Below are 16,224 nucleotides of genomic sequence, written 5' to 3'. Positions count from 1 at the left end.
TAGCGTCAGGAAAATTGTATCAAATAATTACCGCCCGTAATTTTCCTTTCCTGATGCCAAACCATGGCAGCAAACAGACCCACCCTTGTACGTTTTGGTATGTAGCTAATTACAAAGAATGGGGTGGGGCCTAACTAGGCCTTTAATTTATGCTATTCACTGGTCCTGAGGGAGTGGAAGAGAGGCGGAGCCTATAACTAGTATGCTGCCATTATTTGGCGTCATGAAACGAAAATTATGGTAAGTATTTGATACAATTTTCCATTTTGAAAGGCATGAAATGCAGATTGAGTGAGACGTGGTCCAAGCAAGTAGCAAATATGGCCATCCAAGAGACCGTATAAATGCATCAGAATGTACCACTGAGATAATCATATTAGACAAAACAGAGATTTTTTTAGTGGCAGTTGTGTGAATGTTTGTCACATTTGTTTAGTGAATTTTTCCATATTTGCTACATGGAAACATTCCAAAAAAATTGCTTGCTATGAACAAAAACATAGACAACATTGTTAAATACGATGAAGCCATGTTGCTTTGAATTTCTGGCATTCTCAAAACATAGCAGCTGTACTAATTTATGTTTCCCTGAATCGCTCAATGGCCTTGTATTGCAAGTCAAAAAAGTGTAAAGCGCAGTTATACAGGAAACAAGTAATGATCGTTCTTACCAAATATCACAGACGCAGTGAAGTAACGGCGTCCTTTTCTGACTTCTGTTTCCTCCTCGGTCACCCTCCAGGTTTGTTTGGAGAAACAGACGTTACAGCTCTGAAGGTTCTTCTCACTTGAACCACCCAACTCTTCTGTTCACTACGGGGGGTTTTCCTAGCTTCATAGTGCAACCAGGAGATTATTGAGCACTGCTGACAGCTCCCATAATGCAATGCAGTTTCCCTATAATGAAATATCAAAAAGTACACCGCAACTAAAAAATACATAAATCCAGAAAAGTATAATATATATATATATATATATATATATATATATATATATATATATATATATATATATATATAGTGGGATGGAAAGTATTCAGACACCCTTAAATTTTTCACTCTTTGTTATATTGCAGCCATTTGCTAAAATCATTTAGGTTCATTTTTTTCCTCATTAATGTACACACAGCACCCCATATTGACAGAAAAACACAGAATTGTTGACATTTTTGCAGATTTATTAAAAAAGAAAAAGGGAAATATCACATGGTCCGAAGTATTCAGGTCCTTTGCTCAGTATTTATTAGAAGCACCTGTAGCGCTGGTAGATTTATGATCTACCATCTGATAGGTAAATTTAGTGAATTGCTCGTTAGAGGAAGTTAGATTTGCCTCTGTTCCAGCTTGGCTGACGTTGTGTGTGGTTCCACACTGAGCCGGTGGGTGTCGTTACCATTGGCTGGTGTTGGAAGAGCAACGTGTCGAACCGTATGGGTGCTCCTCTGTCCCGGAGACAACTCGGTGGAGGTGGTCCTCCGAGTTGCATTCTGGGAGAGGGTATTTATGGGACAGACGCCATGTTTAGGGGTTCGTTTTTAGCCACCTGCTGGCCCTCCTGGCCGACAGGTATGCGTCAAAGTACCACCTCGTGGTCCTCCGTTCCCAGAGGCCCGCGTCGCTGCGATGCGTGGGTGGGCCCAGAAGCCTGTCTGGGGCCTACCACAGCAGCAGAGGAATGGTCCTGAGCTGTCTATCCAGAGTGAAGAAGCTGGACAACTGAGGAGATCCCAGGGGAGGAACCGTCATGGAAGGATCATGCAGAGTGCTGGTCTGGAGAGGGGCCTAGTGACTTGGTTGGAGGACGTATCCTGAAGTAGTCTTACTACACAGTACTGCCGGGTTGGCTTAGAGGTCCAAGTGCTGTGTCTGACATTCACCGCAAACCAATACATCCTGTGGCAGAGGATCGTACGGGTTTATTCCAAGAAAGTCTGTGGCAGAGACTTTTGTTCGTGCTACGTACTGGCTGCTAGGCAAGTGAGAGAGGCCTATCCAGGCGAGCAAAGATCGTGTCCCACAAGGGGATCACATTTAATTACAGTATTCAACTTTAAAGGACGTTCTAAAGAATCCTAAAGAAAGGTATTTGAGCTTCCCTGCAGTTTTCCTCCTGCCTCTTTCCTGCTACTTCCTTCGTTACTTGGTTCAATAAAGCATTGAAAACGTACTCAAGTGTTGGTGCTTGTATCATCCAGAGGTAAACTCAACGGAACCCTAGACCCGGTGACGGTGAAACAGGGGTATTGAGAGTGAAGTTAACAAGCCCGCCTAAATCAGCAGCTCCACCAAGAGTTCGTGCTACACACCCTTTTGATCTAATACAGCCATGAGTCTTTTTGGGAAAGATGCAATAAGTTTTTCTCATCTGGATTTGGGGATCCTCTTCCATTCCTCCTTGCAGATCCTCTCCAATTCTGTCAGGTTGGATGGTAAACATTGGTGGACAGCCATTTTTAGGTCTCTCCAGCGATGCTCAATTGGGTTTAAGTCAGGGCTCTGGCTGGGCCATTCAAGAACAGTCATGGAGTTGTTGTGAAGCCACTACTTCATTATTTTAGCTGTGTGCTTAGGGTCATTGTCTTGTTGAAAGGTAAACCTTCGGCCCAGTCTGAGGTCCTGAGCACTCTGGAGAAGGTTTTAGTCCAGGATATCCCTGTACTTGGCCGCATTCATCTTTCCCTCGATTGCAACCAGTTGTTCTGTCCCTGCAGCTGAAAAACACCCCCACAGCATGGTGCTGCCACCACCATGCTTCACTGTTGGGACTGTATTGGACAGGTGATGAGCAGTGCCTGGTTTTCTCCACACATACCGCTTAGAATGAAGGCCAAAAAGTTCTATCTTGGTCTCATCAGACCAGAGAATCTTATTTCTCACCATCTTGGAGTCCTTCGGGTGTTTTTTTAGCAAACTCCAAGCGGCTTTCATGTGTCTTGCACTGAGGAGAGGCTTCCGTCGGGCCCCTCTGCCATAAAGCCCCGACTGGTGGAGGGCTGCAGTGATGGTTGACTTTCTACAACTTTCTCCCATCTCCCAACTGCATCTCTGGAGCTCAGCCACATTGATCTTTGGGTTCTTCTTTACCTCTCTCACCAAGGCTCTTCTCCCCCGATAGCTCAGTTTGGCCGGACGGCCAGCTCTAGGAAGGGTTCTGATTGTCCCAAACATCTTCCATTTAAGGATTATGGAGGCCACTGTGCTCTTAGGAACCTTAAGTGCAGCAGAAATTTTTTTGTAACTTTGGCCAGATCTGTGCCTTGCCACAATTCTGTCTCTGAGCTCTTCAGGCAGTTCCTTTGACCTCATGATTCACATTTGCTCTGACATGCACTGTGAGCTGTAAGGTCTTATATAGGCAGGTGTGTGGCTTTCCTAATCAAGTCCAGTATAAGTCAGTATATTTAAACACAGCTGGACTCAAATCAAGGTGTAGAACCATCTCAAGGATGATCAGAAGAAATGGACAGCACCTGAGTTATATATATGAGTGTCACAGCAAAGGGTCTGAATACTTAGGAACATGTGATATTTCAGTTTTTCTTTTTTAACAAATCTGCAAAAATGTCAACAATTCTTTGTTTTTCTGTCAATATGGCGTGCTGTGTGTACATTAATAAGGAAAAAAATGATCTTAAATGGTTTTAGCAAATGGCTGCAATATAACAAAGAGTGAAAAATGTAATACTTTCCGTCCCCACTGTATATATACAGTATCTCACAAAAGTGAGTACACCCCTCACATTTTTGTAAATATTTTATTATATCTTTTCATGTGACAACACGGAAGAAATGACACTTTGCTACAATGTAAAGTAGTGAGTGTACAGCTTGTATGACAGTGTAAATTTGCTGCCCCCTCAAAATAACTCAACACACAGCCATTAATGTCTAAACTGCTGGCAACAAAAGTGAGTACACCCCTAAGTGAAAATGTGCAAATTGGGCCCAAAGTGTCAATATTTTGTGTGGCCACCATTATTTTCCAGCACTGCCTTAACCCTCTTGGGCATGGAGTTCCCCTGAGCTTCACAGGCTGCCACTGGAGTCCTCTTCCACTGCTCCATGATGACATCACAGAGCTGGTGGATGTTAGAGACATTGCGCTCCTCCACCTTCCGTTTGAGGATGCCCCACAGATGCTCAATAGGGTTTAGGACTGAAGACATGCTTAGCCAGTCCATCACCTTTACCCTTAGCTTCTTTAGCAAGGCAGTGGTCGTCTTGGAGGTGTGTTTGTGGTCGTTATCATGTTGGAATACTGCCCTGCGGCCCAGTCTCCAAACGGAGGGGATCATGCTCTGCTTCAGTATGTCACAGTACATGTTGGTATTTATGTTTCCCTCAATGAACTGTAGCTTCCCAGTGCTGGCAGCACTCATGCAGCCCCAGACCATGACTGGAGTATCATGGCTGCTGAGACCAGACACTGTGGTCAGTTTACGTCCCTCCGTCAGCCTGCTATCTGCTCTCCTCTCTGCTCCTGTGTCCCGTCCCCCCCCCCCCTCTGCTCGTGACAGTGCTGCCCCTCCCTCCTCCTGCTGCTTGCATAACACTAACTCATATACACAATCAGCACTGCCTCCTATTGCAGTGTCCCCCTCTGTGTGTGGAAAAAAGAAACGGAAAAAAAACCGCGCTGTCTTAAAATGATAAATAATAGCTGCCAGCACAACAAAAATCTGTGGGTATGTGAACAAAGCTGCACTTTACCATTTTCCCATTTGTTCACATCCCCCTCTGTGTGTGACTTATAAATATAAATGATGCAAATACCTAATTTCACAGCCGAGATTGCGATCACATGACCAGCCAGCTCTCTGCCCCTCACCACCTCCCCTCCTCCTCCCCTCCAGACTGACATCAGCAGAGGAATCTCAGCCCCTCCTGCTGCTTCTCTCAGAGGAAGAAAGGAGAGAGCTAGCTGGTCATGTGATCGCAATCTCGGCTGTGAAATTAGGTATTTGCAGCATTTATATTTATAAATCACACGCAGAGGGGGACACTGCAATATGAGGCAGTGCTGATGGTTTATACAAGTTAGCGTGGCTTAACAACCACTTTAAGGATGAGTATCTATGGAGGGATGTCAAAGATGGCTGACCTTGGACTCCTGGGTGTGATTAAGTCATATGGCCCTGCCCCTAGGGGTGATGTGATCTAGAGCACTAGAAGCCAGAAAAAAATGCAGGGTGAGAGGAAGCCTTCACTGGCCAGCCAATGGGAATTGTCCACATCATGGAAGAAGCGACGCAGACACCCAGAAGAAGAACCAATCCAGGAAGTAAACAGAGGAGAAGGATCCGCTGGATGATTACATGACTGTGCCTTAAAGTAGGTTAAAACATGATTTTGTTAAATCTAGTGGGGTTTTTTGGTGCAATCTTATTTCATTAAGTTTTATAAAGCTATACAAAAAAATTGCAGAATAACCAAAACCCAATAAGTAGATTACCAAGTGTACAAAATTCAGAGAGAAAAATTGGGTGTACCCATTTCCTGAGATATTAAAGGAGAAGTTTGGGGTTCTAAAAAAACAAAAAAACAAACCTACATGCTTACCTCCATGCTGCAGGTGTCCCAAGCTAGCTCTAAGACTGAGAATTGAGCAACCACATAACTGCTAAACTCTCAGACCGTTCTCAGTCTGTTTTAACAGTCACCGCTTTATGGCCCCTCCAGCACTCACTGGAGTGCAGGCCAGGAGAGGGTGATTGTTTGTCAAGTCCTCCATGTTTTTCCATTAACTCGTTGGGTGTCAAATACTGGGTCACATGTGAGGACTGCCCCTTGTGGGTGCTTCTGAGCTACGTTAGGGTCACTTTACACACACACGGAGTATCTTTTGCTTTGTGTCGTTTTTTGATATCTTACAATAAGGCTGAGACTGCCGTGGGGGAATACTCAACCCTAAGTTGGGCCTCTACTCTTTAGATGAACGTGCACCATGTTCTCCTGTTAACTCAGTTTCTTTTGTCAATGCACACATTCACAGCACCTTGCATTTTGGAGGAACACTCTGAGCCAATGTTCACAATCACCTGTCCAGCGTTTTCTACTACTACTCCCCAGTAGCAGAGTGGGTCCCACTGTGCAATCCACACATGCACCTAACTTAAAGCAGAGCTCCGGGATTTTCAAAAATTCCCCATTAGTACACCCCCCACAAAAAACAGCTATTACATTTGTGAAATTTCTTACCGTTTAACGGATATGACTGATTTAATTTTATTAAGTCACCTCTGTGATTCAAAAAATGCTGCCTGTATTCTGGCAAGGAGAAGGTGTTAGAACAGTGATTGCATCATATCCTCTTCCCTCTCTCTAGAGCAGTGGTTCTCAACCTCTCTAGTGCAGTAGCCCCTTGATAAAATTTCCCAAGTTGTGGGGACCAATAACAGTAAAATTACCTTGCCTTGGGTTGTGAGCACCCAAGGCAAGACAAGTAATTAGCGCCCCTAACCCATGGACATTTAGTGCTACCTGAGTCCCTTCCACTCGTACAGTATTAAAACCCCTTATGGTACATTTTAGGATGTACCACTCCCTTTGTTCTCCTTTCTTTCCCTTTTATCTCTCTTTATCCTAATTTCTTGGGAATTTTTCCCCATCTCTCTCTCTAGCCGCCTTTCTTGTTCTTTCTCTTATTCTTTCTCTCCCTTTTTCTTTTCTCTCCCCTTTTCTTTTCTCAACCCTTTTCTTTATCTTTTTTCCTTCTCTTGGAGGGGGGGTGGGGGGAATGGGATGAGTGGCAGTGCTGGCGGGGGGTGGAATGAGTGGCAGTGCTGGGGGAAGTTCTGATCAGCCAACTTAGGTGCTCTTGATCAAGGTCGTCTGCTGATCTGAGAACTGTAGTGGGGCCTTTAATGGCAACTATAATCACAGGTAGTGTTACTCATTGTGTCTCCAGCTCTGTGGTATATCGCAGCAGTGACACCTATGCCGAAATCAGGAGATGGGGTCTCCTCCAGCCCCTCTCACTTCAAATTCCTCACCAGTCAGCTGACCTCTAGTCTCTGCCCCCTACCCATGCTGTGAACTGAATGGGCGGCTGCAAAGAGGCTGAGTGGGTGGCCGCGGGCTCCAGGAACAACCCTGCTGGACGGCCGCAAAAAAGCTGGGAGAGTGGTGCAGGCTTCAGGAACAGCACAGGATTTGGTGACCCCTAGCAAATCGTCATTCGACCCCTGAGGGGGTCCCGACCCCCAGGTTGAGAACCACTGCTCTAAACTGTAATCAGACCACATTTCCCATGAATCCTTGGGATGGGAGTGAATGTGGGAGGTACTCTAGGCTTATACATGTAAATGTGAACTCCCCCACTTCAACATAAATCACACCCCTCATTCTGCAGCCAGCAAGCCATACATAACACATGGTATGATAGGTTACAGCCTTATAAATGCAAACCAGTGCAGCTTATCAGTGTCCACCAGTGCCTCATGTCAGGGACCACCATGTCAGGGACCACCAGTGCCGAATGTCAGGGACCACCAGTGCCAAATGTCAAGGACCACCAGTGCCGAATGTCAGGGACCACCATGTCAGGGACCACCAGTGCTGAATGTTAGGGACCACCATGTCAGCTACCACCAGTGCCACATGTCAGGGACCACCAGTACCGAATGTCAGGGACCACCAGTGCTAAATGTCAGGGACCACCAGTGCCACTTGTCAGGGACCACCATGTCAGGGACCACCAGTGCCGAATGTCAGGGACCACCAGTGCTGAATGTCAAGGACCACCATGTCAGGAACCACAGGGACCACCAGTGCCAAATGTCAGGGACCACCAGTGCCAAATGTCAGGGACCACCATGTCAGGGACCACCAGTGCTGAATGTCAGGGACCACCATGTCAGCTACCACCAGTGCCACATGTCAGGGACCACCATGTCAGGGACCACCAGTACCGAATGTCAGGGACCACCAGTGCTAAATGTCAGGGACCACCAGTGCCACTTGTCAGGGACCACCATGTCAGGGACCACCAGTGCCGAATGTCAGGGACCACCAGTGCTGAATGTCAGGGACCACCAGTGCCGAATGTCAGGGAACACCAGTGTCGCATGTCAGGGACCACCATGTCAGGGACCACCAGTGCCGAATGTCAAGGACCACCAGTGCTGAATGTCAGGGACCACCAGTACCGAATGTCAGGGACCACCAGTCAGGGACCACCATGTCAGGGACCACCAGTGCCGCTTGTCAGGGACCACCAGTGCCAAATGTCAGGGATCTTCCAGTGCCGCATGTCAGGGACCACCAGTCAGGGACCACCATGTAAGGTACCACCAGTGCCGCATGTCAGGGACCACCAGTCAGAGACCACCATGTCAGGGACCACCAGTCAGGGACCACCAGTGCTGCATGTCAGGGACCACCAGTCAGGGACCACCATGTTCAGGGACCACCAGTGCCTCTTGTCAAGGACTATCATGTCAGGGACCACCAGTGTCCACCAGTGCCGAATGTCAGGGACCACCATGTCAGGGACCACCAGTGCTGCCTGTCAGTGACCATGTCAGGGACCACCAGTGCCCAATGTCAGGGACCACCAGTGCCGTTTGTCAGGGACCACCACATCAGGGACCGCCATGTCAGGGACCACCAGTGCTGCATGTAAGGGACCAGTCAAGGACCACCATGTCAAGAACCACCAGTGCCGCTTGTCAGGGACCACCATGTCAAGGACAACCAGTGCGAATTGTCAGGGACCACCAGTCAGGGACCACCATATCCGGGACCACTAGTGTAGAGCCGGGGTTATTATCAGAAATGACTTGTAGGACATAGTGGGGATTTCCCGCTGTGTCAGGTATTATATATGAGAACACCGTTCCCTGATGTCCCGCCTCAAGCCTGTATTGTGATTGACAGCGCACTGTTCTTATACAAGCAGGAGGCGGGACATCAGGGATCGGTGTTCTCACATACAATACCTGACACAGCGGGAAGTCCCCACTATGTCATACAAGTCATTTCTGATAATAATCCCGGCTCTGGACCACCAGTGCTGAATGTCAAGGACCACCATGTCAGGAACCACAGGGACCACAAGTGCCAAATGTCAGGGACCACCAGTGCCGAATGTCAGGGACCACCATGTCAGGGACCACCAGTGCTGAATGTCAGGGACCACCATGTCAGCTACCACCAGTGCCACATGTCAGGGACCACCATGTCAGGGACCACCAGTACCGAATGTCAGGGACCACCAGTGCTAAATGTCAGGGACCACCAGTGCCACTTGTCAGGGACCACCATGTCAGGGACCACCAGTGCCGAATGTCAGGGACCACCAGTGCTGAATGTCAGGGACCACCAGTGCCGAATGTCAGGGAACACCAGTGTCGCATGTCAGGGACCACCATGTCAGGGACCATCAGTGCTGAATGTCAAGGACCACCAGTGCTGAATGTCAGGGACCACCAGTACCGAATGTCAGGGACCACCAGTGCTGCTTGTCAGGGACCACCAGTCAGGGACCACCATGTCAGGGACCACCAGTGCTGCTTGTCAGGGACCACCAGTGCCAAATGTCAGGGATCATCCAGTGCCGCATGTCAGGGACCACCAGTCAGGGACCACCATGTAAGGTACCACCAGTGCCGCATGTCAGGGACCACCAGTCAGAGACTACCATGTCAGGGACCACCAGTCAGGGACCACCAGTGCTGCATGTCAGGGACCACCAGTCAGGGACCACCATGTTCAGGGACCACCAGTGCCTCTTGTCAAGGACTATCATGTCAGGGACCACCAGTGTCGAATGTCAGGGACCACCAGTGCCGAATGTCAGGGACCACCATGTCAGGGACCACCAGTGCTGCCTGTCAGTGACCACCATGTCAGGGACCACCAGTGCCCAATGTCAGGGACCACCAGTGCCGTTTGTCAGGGACCACCACATCAGGGACCGCCATGTCAGGGACCACCAGTGCTGCATGTAAGGGACCAGTCAAGGACCACCATGTCAAGAACCACCAGTGCCGCTTGTCAGGGACCACCATGTCAGGGACAACCAGTGCCAATTGTCAGGGACCACCAGTCAGGGACCACCATATCCGGGACCACTAGTGTAGAGCCGGGGTTATTATCAGAAATGACTTGTAGGACATAGTGGGGATTTCCCGCTGTGTCAGGTATTATATATGAGAACACCGTTCTCTGATGTCCCGCCTCAAGCCTGTATTGTGATTGACAGCGCACTGTTCTTATACAAGCAGGAGGCGGGACATCAGGGATCGGTGTTCTCACATACAATACCTGACACAGCGGGAAGTCCCCACTATGTCATACAAGTCGTTTCTGATAATAATCCCGGCTCTACATGGAGATAGCAGGCAGGTGGCGGTGAGGGGGGGGGGGGGGGGCGGTGTGACGGAGACAGAGGGGAGGGGCGGTGACTGTCAGGGAGCAGAGGAGGAGGAGGGAGGAGAGAGAAGGAGGAAGATACCTCCTCCATGGGCGGCACAGACTGGGGGCTGTGAGACCCCCTCCGCCCACTACATGTCTGCTTCCTCTCTGCTTGTTTTCAAAGGACTACAAAGGGGAGTGTCAGACCGCTGGCTGAGCTCAGGAGAGGACTAGCAGCCAGCGGCCTTACAAACAGGAAGTCACCAGGCAATAACGTTTTTTCCGCAAGTTCAGCAGCCTATTGCAGAGGAACTACAGAGCTCAGAAGAACATGGATGACATAGTTGGTGAAGGTAGGAGATCAGCAACAAGGACATGGAAAAAAAATCCCCAGAGTTCTGCTTTAACTCTTGAACTTCTGTACCTCTGTAGAGGATAGAGTGCAATCTGCTCCCATTGCTATGGGAGACAGACCACTGGTGGAAGGAATGCTGACAACATCTCCCTCGCTGCTTATTAACCTTCCATTACTCTTGGCAACCACTTATGTCTTCACTCTAACCCGATATCTTCATACCCCAGGGTATTAAGACCCACTTGTTGACTGTGTGTTTGTCAGTTATTTGCAATACACCTCTTTCGTAATTTCCGACCAGGCAGGGACAGCGGTTCAATACTTTACTTGGCAAATGTGCAAAAATAGACACTCACATTCCAACAGGCAAGACATGTTACTTCCCTAATTCTCTAACTATAACTACAGGCTGGTGTGCATCCCCGGTATACCTGAAAAAGTGCATTTTAGCGTCCATAGTCCTTTACAGCAGTGGTATTCAACCTCAGTCCTCAAGTACTCCTAACAGGCCATGTTTTCAGGTTTTCCTTTACTTTGCACAGCTGCTTTAATCACTTAAAGAACAAGCCTCTTTTTTAGATGTGTTGTTTACAAGTTAAAACAGTTTTTTTTGCTAGAAAATTACTTAGAACCCCAAACATTATACATTTTTTTCCTAACACCCTATAGAATAAAATGGCGGTCGTTGCAATACTTTCTGTCACACTATATTTGCGCAGCGGTCTTACAAGCACACTTTTATTGGAAAAAATACACTTTTTTAAATTAAAAAATAAGACAACAGTAAAGTTAGCGCATTTTTTTTTTTTTTACACTGTGAAAGATAATGTTACGCCAAGTAATGTCACGCTTCAAAATTGTGCTCACTCCTGGAATGGCGACAAACTTTTACCCTTAAAAATCTCCATAGGCGACGTTTAATTCTACAGGTTGCCAGTTTTGAGTTACAGAGGAGGTCTAGGGCTAGAATTATTGCTCTCGCTCTACCAATCGCGGTGATACCTCACATGTGTGATTTGAACACCGGTTTCATATGCGGGCAATACTCACGTATGCGCTCGCTTCTGCACGTGGGACAGATCGCGTTTAAAAAACATTTTTTTTCTTATTTATTTTGCCTTTTATTTTTACATTGTTTTTTTTAAAAAAAATGTGTCACTTTTATTCCTATTACAAGGAATGTAAACATCCCTTGTAATAGAAAAAAAGCATGACAGGACCTCTTAAATATGAGATCTGGGGTCAAAAAGACTTCAGATCTCATATTTACACTAAAATGCAATAAAAAAAAAAAAAATTGTCATTTAAAAAAATGATTTAAAAAAATGGCCCTTTAAGAGCTATAGGCAGAAGTGAAATTCATGGAGACGGTTTGGGGCCATCTTCCCCTCACTCGTCTCCATGCCCAGCCACAGAGAGGACCCAATCGCCTCCGCCGCTGCTGATGGCTCCGGTAAGCGGCGGAGGGCACCGGAGCAGAGACCACTTTTATCTTGTAGTGGATCGCCGGCCGAACAAGAGGCTAAAGGGGTTATGGCAGCTAGCTGCTGCCATAACAACGATATTCCTCCTTAAAGTAAGGACGTATATTGGCGTTCGGCGGTCCGGAAATGGTTAAATCAATATCAATAACATGGTATTGATAAGATCTATTTTATCTAAGGGAAGTTCCCAAAACATGGCCTGTTGGGGGTTTTTGAGGGCTGAGGTTGAGAACCACTGCTTTACAGGTTCTCTCACACAAGTGTAGATCCTTCAGAGGCATAGTCCACTGCTGGTATCTTCAGGGCGAACCCCAAGTTGAAAGTCTCTATTGCAGGCCATGACGGACGACATTCTCCTACTTCTGCGGGTCTCTTCTTCGGTATCCATCCCTTCCAGGTTTCACAAACCAAGGTTGTACTGTGCTCCCAAACTGTTTCCTTTGGAACCACTGTCGACTCCCCGTTCTTCCAGGGGGACTTCCTAGGACTAAGGGGAAAATAATACTGGGAGTATGCTATAGGCCCCCTAACCTGAGGGAGGAAGTGGAGACGGATCTCCTATCACAAATTGGATTAGCAGCAAGGATGGGAAGTGTTATCATAATGGGGGATTTTAATTATCCAGACATAGACTGGGCGGAGGGAACCGCGCATTCATTTAAGGCTCGCCAGTTCCTTAATGTCTTGCAGGACAATTTTATGGGTCAGATGGTAGACGCACCAACTAGAAATAAAACATTACTGGATCTACTGATTACCAACAATACAGACCTGATCACGGATGTGGAAATACGGGGCAATTTAGGTAACAGCGATCACAGGTCAATTAGTTTCAGTATAAATCACACAAATAGGAAACATAAAGGGAATACAAAGACACTGAATTTCAAAAGAGCCAACTTCCCTAAACTACAAACCTTGGTAAAAGGCATAAATTGGGATAAAATATTAGGAACAAAGAATACGGAGGAGAGATGGGTTTGCTTTAAGAGCATATTAAATAAGGGCATTAGCCAATGTATCCCATTGGGTAATAAATTTAAAAGAGCGAACAAAAGTCCTGGATGGCTTAACTCCAATGTAAAAATGCATATAAAAGCAAAGGAGAAGGCCTTCAAAAAATACAAGGTTGATGGATCATCCTCAGCATTCAGACTTTATAAAGAATGCAACAGGAAATGTAAGGGTGCAATTAGGACAGCTAAGATAGAACATGAAAGATACATAGCGGAGGAGAGCAAAAAAAAATCCCAAGAAATTCTTTAAGTATGTAAACAGTAAAAAAGGGAGGACAGACCATATTGGCCCCATAAAGAATGAGGAAGGACATCTGGTTACAAAGGATGGGGAGATGGGGAAAGTATTGAATTTATTCTTCTCCTCAGTCTTCACGTGTGAATCGGGGGGCTTCAGTAACCAAAACTGCAGTGTTTATCCTCATGACACAACACAGGAAGCACCTCCATGGTTAACAGAGGACGGAATTAAAATTAGACTTGGGAAACTTAACATTAATAAATCACCGGGACCAGATGGCTTGCATCCGAGGGTACTTAGGGAACTCAGTCAAGTGATTGCCAGACCGTTGTTCCTAATTTTTACAGATAGTCTACTGACTGGAATGGTACCAGCTGATTGGAGAAAAGCCAATGTAGCACCAATATTTAAAAAGGGCCCAAAATACATCCCTGGGAATTACAGACCAGTTAGCCTAACATCAATAGTATGTAAACTCTTGGAGGGGATGATAAGGGACTATATACAAGATTTCAGTAATAAGAACGGTATCATTAGCAGTAATCAGCATGGATTCATGAAGAATCGTTCGTGCCAAACCAATCTATTAACCTTCTATGAGGAGGTGAGTTGCCATCCAGATAAAGGAAGGTCCGTAGACGTGGTGTATCTGGATTTTGCAAAAGCATTTGACACAGTTCCCCATAAACGTTTACTGTACAAGATAAGGTCCGTTGGCATGGACCATAGGGTGAGTACATGGATTGAAAACTGGCTACAAGGGCGAGTTCAGAGGGTGGTGATAAATGGGGAGTACTCGGAATGGTCAGGGGTGGGTAGTGGGGTTCCCCAGGGTTCTGTGCTGGGACCAATCCTATTTAATTTGTTCATAAACAATCTGGAGGATGGGATAAACAGTTCAATCTCTGTATTTGCAGACGATACTAAGCTAAGCAGGGCAATAACTTCTCCGCAGGATGTGGAAACCTTGCAAAAAGACCTGAACAAATTAATGGGGTGGGCAACTACATGGCAAATGAGGTTCAATGTAGAAAAATGTAAAATAATGCATTTGGGTGGCAAAAATATGAATGCAATCTTTACACTGGGGGGAGAACCTCTGGGGGAATCTAGGATGGAAAAGGACCTGGGGGTCCTAGTAGATGATAGGCTCAGCAATGGCATGCAATGCCAAGCTGCTGCTAACAAAGCAAACAGAATATTGGCATGCATTAAAAGGGGGATCAACTCCAGAGATAAAACGATAATTCTCCCGCTCTACAAGACTCTGGTCCGGCCGCACCTAGAGTATGCGGTCCAGTTCTGGGCACCAGTCCTCAGGAAGGATGTACTGGAAATGGAGCGAGTACAAAGAAGGGCAACAAAGCTAATAAAGGGTCTGGAGGATCTTAGTTATGAGGAAAGGTTGCGAGCACTGAACTTATTCTCTCTGGAGAAGAGACGCTTGAGAGGGGATATGATTTCAATTTACAAATACCGGACTGGTGACCCCACAATAGGGATAAAACTTTTTCACAGAAGAGAGTTTAACAAGACTCGTGGCCACTCATTATAATTAGAAGAAAAGAGGTTTAACCTTAAACTACGTGGAGGGTTCTTTACTGTAAGAGCGGCAAGGATGTGGAATTCCCTTCCACAGGCAGTGGTCTCAGCGGGGAGCATTGATAGCTTCAAGAAACTATTAGATAAGCACCTGAATGACCACAACATACAGGGATATACAATGCAATACTGACACATAATCACACACATAGGTTGGACTTGATGGACTTGTGTCTTTTTTCAACCTCACCTATTATGTAACTATGTAACTATGACTGGACCACTGTCCCCTTTATATCACACATGCAAGTGGTCTGGACACAGACAGAAAAACCCACCAAAAGACCAGGAGAGTGCGCAAAGCATTAACCCCAACCCTCCCAGCCAGGACAGCACCCACTAACTGTTCCAATCAGCTTACATACCCATCAAAAGAAGAAACAGCATTATATACAAAGAAACAGCAGATATATATGGGGGAGGGGGGTGGTATATCCATCATGGTACCACACTATGATGGTCAATTCTTATTTGCTCAGTGATTCAGGTCCTGAACTCCTGAGAAAAGGCAAACAGATGACCAGCATGTCCATGTTTCTAAGGCCCCATACACACCATCAGTTTTTGTGCTGAGTTTTTCCTTCATATTTACCAAAACCATATAATATGAGGTCAAACCTTGGGAGTTTCAATGTGTATGCAATCAGGCAGGCCCTTCCACTACATGGTTTTAGTAAATCTGAATGAAAAACTCAGCAGAAAAACTGATAGTGTGTATGGGGCTTTAAAACTGGTCTGCTCTATCGTTTTACTGTGATAATAGCCATGTCAATGATATCTAGTTCCATTGCCCATTCAGACAAGGATAGTATACTGTAACAGTGGACTTCCAATGTTGAAAAATAACTGCCCTTGTTACTAAAAGAAAATGTCTAAAATGTATTATTTTCTTTAACCCAGCGATCAGAGGGAAGTGGGTGGGAGGGAGATTATTTTTATACTAGAGTTGGGCTTTAAACTTCAGCTTTAATTGAATCTAGAATCTTTTTTATTTTTTGCTGTTTACTGAAAATATAATTCTGGTTCACAGAATCATTAGTTGGCACTCTGCACTTTAAAAATTTCAATTGAAGTTGATGCAGTGCTCTTTCCAATATCATATTAGAAAAAAAACCTAGAACAAAAGAATCACAGGCAGTGAAAGGGTTAGTAGATCAGTTCTCATTTCTTC

General features: G+C 46.1%; 1 protein-coding gene across 3 annotated transcripts in view; it reads right to left on the bottom strand.

Annotated features, from left to right (window-relative positions):
- Positions 1–882, bottom strand: part of LOC141148399 (uncharacterized) — a 112,245-nt gene extending 111,363 nt beyond the window's left edge. For all 3 annotated transcript variants that reach the window (XR_012245202.1, XM_073635862.1, XM_073635863.1), the window contains exon 1: positions 672–882. The gene's annotated coding sequence lies outside the window, so the exon portion shown is untranslated. The remainder of the gene's footprint in view (positions 1–671) is intronic.
- Positions 883–16,224: the final 15,342 nt, after the last annotated feature.

This window comes from Aquarana catesbeiana, linkage group LG06 (assembly GCF_042186555.1).
Source record: "Aquarana catesbeiana isolate 2022-GZ linkage group LG06, ASM4218655v1, whole genome shotgun sequence".
In the NCBI taxonomy this organism is placed as follows: domain Eukaryota; kingdom Metazoa; phylum Chordata; class Amphibia; order Anura; family Ranidae; genus Aquarana; species Aquarana catesbeiana.
This window is presented reverse-complemented; position numbering and strand designations above follow the sequence as displayed.